This window comes from Ruditapes philippinarum, unplaced genomic scaffold, assembly GCF_026571515.1.
Source record: "Ruditapes philippinarum isolate M1 unplaced genomic scaffold, ASM2657151v2 ctg74_1_1_1_1, whole genome shotgun sequence".
NCBI classification, from domain to species: Eukaryota; Metazoa; Mollusca; class Bivalvia; order Venerida; family Veneridae; genus Ruditapes; species Ruditapes philippinarum.
In genome coordinates this window covers 252,050-260,154 of record NW_026865153.1, presented here as the reverse complement: position 1 = coordinate 260,154, position 8,105 = coordinate 252,050, and the positions used below count along the sequence as shown (strand labels likewise).

The 8,105-nt window shown below is 34.8% G+C and overlaps 1 non-coding gene across 1 annotated transcript; it reads right to left on the bottom strand.

The window, feature by feature from the left end:
• Positions 1-1,267: 1,267 nt before the first annotated feature.
• Trnaa-agc (transfer RNA alanine (anticodon AGC)) lies at positions 1,268-1,340 on the bottom strand. The gene has a single exon. It is a non-coding gene; the product is annotated as a tRNA-Ala (tRNA).
• Between the last annotated feature and the right edge of the window lie 6,765 nt (positions 1,341-8,105).

Sequence of the window (8,105 nt, the reverse complement as noted above, 5' to 3'; positions counted from 1 at the left end):
CGTTCCTGGGTAAGCTGTCAAGTCGTTTACCAGTCCTAGTTGCCTTCACTTTAGCAAGCAACAACTAGTAATAACTTCAGTTCATGACAGAGCAGTGCAAATGACCGTAGAAAGGATTTCATGATTAGTCACAACGAAACTGACCTGCGATGTTCGAGAATCGAACCTTGGTCGTCTGATTTACAGTTCAACGCTCTACCTCTTTAGCTAACCAGACGGCTTCTCACTTCCGGTTTAAAGAGGTCAAAGGTTATTGTACAGGTCAAGTGTCGGCATTCCTGAGGTAAACTAAGGTACTCGACTTTGTCTAACTTCATTATCACCTCCATTGTACGGGACTTAAACATATAAATACAATTTTCTACATCGGTATTTTATCTATTTAAAAGTAGCAATGTATCTATATAAAAAAAACCTATCCCAGTTGTCGAATATAACAAATAAACGGGCGGCTGATCACCGTCTTTGATCTATGTATACCCTATTTGTCAGACTAACTAGATCTTCAACGACAATAGTACTATCGTTTATTAACTCTTCAGAAGGATTGATTAGAAAAATTGAAGTTTTCAAACCACAATGTCTGACTCAAAGTCATGTTTTTATTACACCGAAAAAGTGTGACCCAGAGCTTTATCTTTGTTGCCTTTGCTGCCTACAATTCAAAGTTTATTTCAGAACTCAATTCATGTACACACATGACAATATGAGCTATAGCATATTTATAAACGTACATTATATAAAGAGGCATAGCATACACATGAAAATAATAAACAATTCATTTTAACAAAATGGAGAGAAACAAATATGTAGAAATGTTATCTATTCTCAAATTTTGTGATTATTTCTTTAACAAATAAACAAAAATTTCTGTATTCATTACAATGAGTTACATTCATATTCATAATAGATTTAAAAGTTAATATATTTGGATGCAATTAAAACATGATAACGAAAGAAAGATTTATCTCTGAAGATCAATGATATGCTGTTTCTTAATAATGAAAAGTTATGCAGGAAGTTCATTATTAATTGATCACCTAAATTGGTTTCCTAAATGTCTCAGATCGGTTTGGTAAAATATTATCTAGTTTAGAAAAAAATAATGTAAATGTAATATGCAGAAGAATAACATTCTTATTGTTTACACTGATAATAAAACAGTAAAGTAATTAAACTATTTATCTATTTATTAAACTGAAGTGAAAAGACAATGGAGATTTTAATATCTGTAGAAACAGTTTTGGTATAAACTAAAAAAAACGTATGGAGAATCCGGGTATCGATCCCGGTACCTCTCACATGCTAAGCGAGCGCTCTACCACTTGAGCTAATTCCCCTTGCGCTGCAAATTATAATAAACGTTGTATTCCAAGCTTGATGAGTGTCCATTTGCCTTTAAGCCACCCTGACAAGTCACCATTCATGTCGTTAAAACTTTATAATGTGTATATTTTTTAATAAATGTATAGACTGTGCCACCCGCAACTTTTCGTCATTTTTCTTGTTATTCGGGATCATTGATGCCAGCACTATTAAGTGTTGAGAATTGAGTACCGCTCAAGCCGGTGTGAGGGGGCGTGAGGAATGTTGCACGTATTCATTATCCCTCATGTACAGACTCAATCAAACCGAGTCTGCAGTTCTCTTGTAATTTTGTTGTGATTAATGCTTCCAAGGGATCACTTTGCTTCCAGATTTTTTTCGAATAAAGACGTATTATTTCCGAGACGATTATGAATTATCGACGAAGTGTTCCTAATGGTAAGATAATATCATTTTATTTATGAGGTTATTTTAAAGAGATTGCTTGATTCCACCGATGAGACACACTAGTGAAGTGTAATCACATTTTTTCCAGTTGTTCGACAAGTATATATAGCGTGTTTATTCCAGTGTCTAGTCTATGTTGCATGAAAGTGATTTTCGTTACAAACTAGTGTACATATTTATCTAAACAGATTTTTTAAAATAATGAACAAATTCTATGCACTTTATATATCCGTTTTTAATAATTACCCTTTAATAATTACCCCCTCCCCGCAAGTGTTATGACATTGCGATTTTAATCCCGACATCAAATTGCAGCCAGTTTCCTTGAGATGAAAGTTTTGTGGTATATCGGAGATAGTCACATGCTGTCATTGATGTTTTATTAATTATTTGAAAAATCCTTGTTTGATTTTATGTTCGTAATCAAGAGCCCTTAACATACTTAGAATACGTAATTTTATTTATTGAAGAAGACACAGTTATCTCTTCGGACGGACGACAGGCGCCTTCTGAAAGACTCCCCGTTGGCGCGAATGTAAACAATTACGTAAATGTTTGGTACGAATTGGAAGTAAAAAGGAGTGAAGGAGCTTAGGTAAGTTGGAGATTTGGTCAATTTTGATGTACATCTTTGATAAAAACCTATTAAAATAACATTTTTGTGAATCTTTAACGCCATGGAAGTGTGAAGCTATTTGATAGGTTTATTTTTTAGTGAGGAGGGGGAGGTTGGGGGCCATGAATGGACCTACAGTTTGTAATATCAATGTCATTCCATTGTCCTTGTTTGAACAACAGGAAGACGGTACAGTACAAAATTCCGTGGTGTCTTTCTTTAACATGGAAGAACTTAAACTCCGGCGTGGCCGAGTGGTTATCAAGTCGGACTAGTGATCTAAGGAGTACTGGTCTGGATTCAAGCTCCTGTCAGGAGCAAGCCGTTGTTTCTTTGAGCCAGAAACTTTACAGTCATTGCTTAGTTCTGGTTATTTCGACAATGTTTTTATAAGCTTATATATAGCTTCCTACACAATCGAACTAAAATAAATTCGTATAAACTAATTTAGATTCCAAGCTATCAGTTTTTCCCTAAAGAAAGAGATGAAAGAAAACAGGTAAATTGCTTACGTTTGATTCCTTATTGTCCTTTCTGAAGGTAAGTTTAGCACTTTATCACGGTGCCATGCATACTTTTTCTGGTAAAATTTTGTTTTAGACTATGCAATACAATACAGTCACCAAATGGTCACAATTTTGCCGACCAAATCATGAATCATTCTTACCTAAATGCTGGACGAGTTCGATTTCTTCTCTTTTTAAATTTGCGTTCAGGCTGAAGAATAATCTAATACCTTGATTTTTTTATTCAATTTAATAGGCCAATGGTTTCGAACCTTTGACCTCGGTATACCTTTACATTGCGACAGTACTCTCATAAAACGCGATGAAGACAGGAAGTCGAAATTCTTTCTCTTTAATCTATTTATGATTTGCATGCTAGGTTAAGTGTTCAGTGATACAAATAAAACAAATGACAGCCACTGTTTTCACCCTAGCGAAAGTACAACCAGTACAGTAGGTTAAGATTTCATTAATGAGCCGTGTCACGACAAAACCAACATAGTGGGTTTGCGACCAGCATGGATCCAGGATCCATGCTGTTCGCTAGCAGTTTCTTTACTTGTTATAGGGTCTGTAAGCGAACAGCATGGATCCTGAACAGACTGCGCGGATGCGCAGGCTGGTCTGGATCCATGCTGGTCGCAAACCCATTAAGTTGGTTTTGTCGTGACGCGGCTCAATTTTCATTCATTTAGTCATATGAGCAAGAAGGCATGTCATATGTAACCCTCTATATCTATTACTAACCTAATTCACTGTGATTACATACATTCAACACAAAAGACATACTTTACCTGATAAAATGTCTTTGTGTTACAACAGGTCTATTTCTTCTTTGTTAAGGCTAAAGTTATTTTATACATGCTGCTTTTTTCTTTTTGAAGTGCAGTCCTTCAGCAAAATCTTATTATTTCATCTTGAACTTTGTATATAAACAATACAGTTTGCCCTCCCCCCAAAGCCCGTCTCTTATTATTTGTATACTCATTAACAATAATAAATTTTCCAACAAACTTTTATGCGCATTTTTTTCTTATTTTAGTAGCTAAATTGTTGTTCAGAAAAAAAAATGGGGAACATTTTCCCCCGGGTAATCAAGGATTTTAAACATATAAGTAGAGACCAAGGGAGCGATAGAATCAACTGCCCTCGTATTTAGAGAAACGCAACTTCCCTCTCCCCATTGTATCTTTATATATATATTCTTCAGTTAATTCTGTTTTAACAAATTTAAATTCAAGTATTTTTTTAGAAATTGTTTGATTGATTGATTGGGGTTTACGTCACACCAACACAGTATAGGCGACGTTCAAGCTGTACTTGGGGAAGAAGACCTCAGGTGCCCCCAGGAGCATTATTTCAGGCGCGAACGAGTACCTTGAAAGTGTTTGTATAGTACCGATAATCGTAAGTCGTTACGAGATAATCAACGAAGTGTTCCGAATGTAGTTTCGAGTACTTCCGGTTTATTCTGATGCGCCGTCTTTTCTTCATTTTGCTCAAGCAATGCTTTTTGACATGTTTTAGATAATTAAAGTTTTCGCATTAAGCTTATGTATTTTAAAGGTGAAAAAAGTTTAGTACACATGTATTCAAATCTCAGGTGACTGTAAACAAATAGTGCAGTATGCCCAGCATCACTCAAGTGTCTCGCTGAAATGAATCAGGATTTTGGAATGTGTTGATATAATATATATATCTAAATAGGTATAGGTCTTTTCCGCTTCTTTTTTGTGTAAGATTAAACCGTAACACAAAGAAATTTAAGTTTAGGTATGTAATTGTTTAAGTAAATATTAGAACATATGCAGCTATGATTGGGTAAAAATGGGTTATAAAAATATTCTAAAGCTAAGATGTTTCTATTTTTATAATACTACGTCAAAACCATAACAATTCGTTTAAAAATAACAAATACGGCAAATCATAACAATACCACCAATACGGCTTACAATAACAAATACGGCATATCATAACAATACCACCAATACGGCTTACAATAACAAATACGGCACATCATAATATTACCACCAATACGGCTTACAATAACAAATACGCCCTTCAATAACAAAGTGGTCTGCCATTACAATATTTCCAAAAAGTTACGAACGCCGTAATACAAATGTTGTATACACTGACATTTGCGTAAAGTAATGAATGCATTTGACTACATTTTTTTGGTAATGAAATCATAAAAGATACAATGTACCGCGGAAAACATCATCTAAAACCCAGTCAAATTCTATTTATCGTGGCCGCACATGTTACCTACTAATCAATCACTGTACAATTTATACAATCAAAACGTTACAACATATACATCAATGGTGTTATCGTAAAGATCATTTAATTATTAAGAATTAAACACAGTGTAAATATTTGAAAAAGCCATTTTTTCTAAGGCATGATAATTTTAAATAAAAATATACGTACGCGATCAATTTGCATACGAAGTAGTCTGAGTTTTTATAGGGCAAGAAGGAAAGTTCATCTGTTATTGGATATGGTTTCGAAATAATATATTTCAAGAATTCTAAAAACTCATCGGTTAATGTTCACGTCCTGAATTGCTGAGATCATTTTCTTTAAAGCGCCCGGATATAATACACAAATATGCAACAACAACAACAACAACAACAACAACAACAATAATAATAATAAGAAAAAACAACAGCAGCAGCAGCAGCAACAACAACAACAAGCAACAACACCAACAACTTCATCAGCTGCACCACCACCAACAACACCGACAACAAACAACAAAAACACTAGCAGCAGCAACAACAACAACAGCAACAGCGACAACAAACAACAACACCAGTAGCAACAACAACAACGCCAAAAACAACAAACATCAAGAGCAGAAAGAAAAACATCAACAACAACACCACTAACAACAAAGAAGTCATCAACTTCAACACTTACCTGACAACATTTTTGCATAGGCGAGACGTTTATAATCAAAATGATTAAGAAAGTCGAGCATATGTCGCTTTTGTATAATTTTTAAGTAAAAATGTAGAGAAAATTTTGAATAATTTGAAATTATTTTAAATTTCTAACAGCTGCAGTGAAATTCCGAGCGTAATTTGTCAGGCTTACAATATGAATAAGCAAAAGAATAAATTGCTATATCTATTTCGTAGAATTAGCGTTCGTAAATGGAATGTCACTGTTCACAATTTTGTAAGTTTGTAAATTGCTTAATATCCAAAGTCGCAGACGTAATAATTAAAGTGAAAGCATATTCGAGGCAAATTACAAACTATCCTTACGTTTTGCTTTCTGGTTTGTCACATATTTTTGCGATGTTTCTGTGACGAAAAAAAAAAGACAAAAAAAAAAGAAAGAAAAAGAACACAATGACGAGCATTTTGTTTATTACGATGACTTCAGTCTGGTTAATAGTTTCTCATTTATTTGTCGTCTGCTATGACTAAGATGCAATTTACAAGTTTAGCGCTGTCTGGTATATATGAATATAAATGAGCCGCGTCATGACAAAACCAACGTAATGCGTTTGCGACCAGCATGGATCCAGACCAGCCTGCGCATCCGCACAGTCTGATCAAGGTCCATGCTGTTCGCTATCAGTTTCTCTACTTGTTATAGGGTTTGTAAGCGAACAGCATGGATCCTGATCAGACTGCGCGGATGCGCAGGCTGGTCTGGATCCATGCTGGTCGCAATCCCATTATGTTGGTTTTGTCATGACGCGGCTCAAATGTATATAGATATATTTTGATAAAATTATACACGCCATTGTTTTATAAATGCAAAATGAAATATAGTTGATAGATTAAGGAAGTAGGAAAAAATGGAACATTTTTTGTAAATGTACTAGTGGAATGTGTGTCAAGTAGTTTATAGTTAAAAATACTAGTAGTTTGCTGTAAAAATTCGGAAATGCACGTGGAAGTAGTGCTGGGTTTCCTTTGTTTTATTGTTTGGTCATGTTTTTGTTGTTGTTTTTTTATTTTATTTCAGGTAAGCGGGGGAGTTACTAGACAAACTTAATATGGTGTTATATACTGGTTTATAAATGTATCTACAAATCTAACGTTATAAGTACATGTATCCGAATCTGACTCTCGTCTGCATTCGACGAGCCGAACGCAGCTTGGATAAAATTATGATTTTAATAAAACTTCAAACACATGTATATTTTCTGAATTATTTGTTTAAGCAATCAACAATGTATAGTAATGTGGTCGCAAAAAGAAATACCAGCTTGTTGCAATACACTAGAAGCGTTCCGGATGGGTGCGCGAGCATCTGCCTTCTGCAGGGCACGCGCCACGGCGTTTTGTCGCGTGCTGTATGAATCGGAAAAGAATAAAAGTGTTTGAAAATGAACTGTCCTTATATGATCAGAACGATTTGATGAGAGTTAGACAAGATTCAGCGATTGATCACATTATCTCTTGTTTAATCAGTTGCCAAGTGTTTGGTCGAGGCTGAGATTACAAACATCCGACCTTTTGGGAAGTCATGCATCGGTATTTAAAACTCTTCTGTTAGCTTATTAATATCAAAAGCGGCGTTTTTCATCCGTGATATTTGCTAAAATTGAAAGAGTATTTGATCGCCTGCTTTGATTAAAGCCTACAGCTGCTCAGAATGTAAATTTGCGTACGACATAGCTCGGGGCGAAACTGTGCGTCGGCATCTTGGCTTGTGGTTATGAAATATCATCTATTGAATTTTCTATATAAAATTATGATAAAAGTGAATGTTTACTTAACCATGATCAAAGTTGGAAACCGAACAGATGGCGGATGTACCTATCTCACTGATAAATACCGTTAGTTTTGATTATAAATCATAAAAATGATAATTTGATCTAATCGAAGTATTCATGTATATAATAGAGATGTAATATAAATGATATTTGTCATAACTTTCGTTTGATTTTACAGTTATGCGGCATTGTTTCAAAGCATCTATTTTGATAATGATATTATGATAGCGGTGTGTGTCTTTAAGTTGTGTTGCCTGAAGGTAAAATGTTGCACCATACTTGATAAAAAGTCAGTTAACTTTAACATATCTGAGCCTTTAAAGTTTTGTTTTTGGCCAAACTAAAACAATGAAATGTTCCGATAAAATGATGAAATATCGCGCCTTGGAGTATGCGCTTGTGTCCATGCGTTTCAGGCCGATATTATAGGCACATTGTGTACTAAAAAGCCAAAAGTAACGGAAGCAAA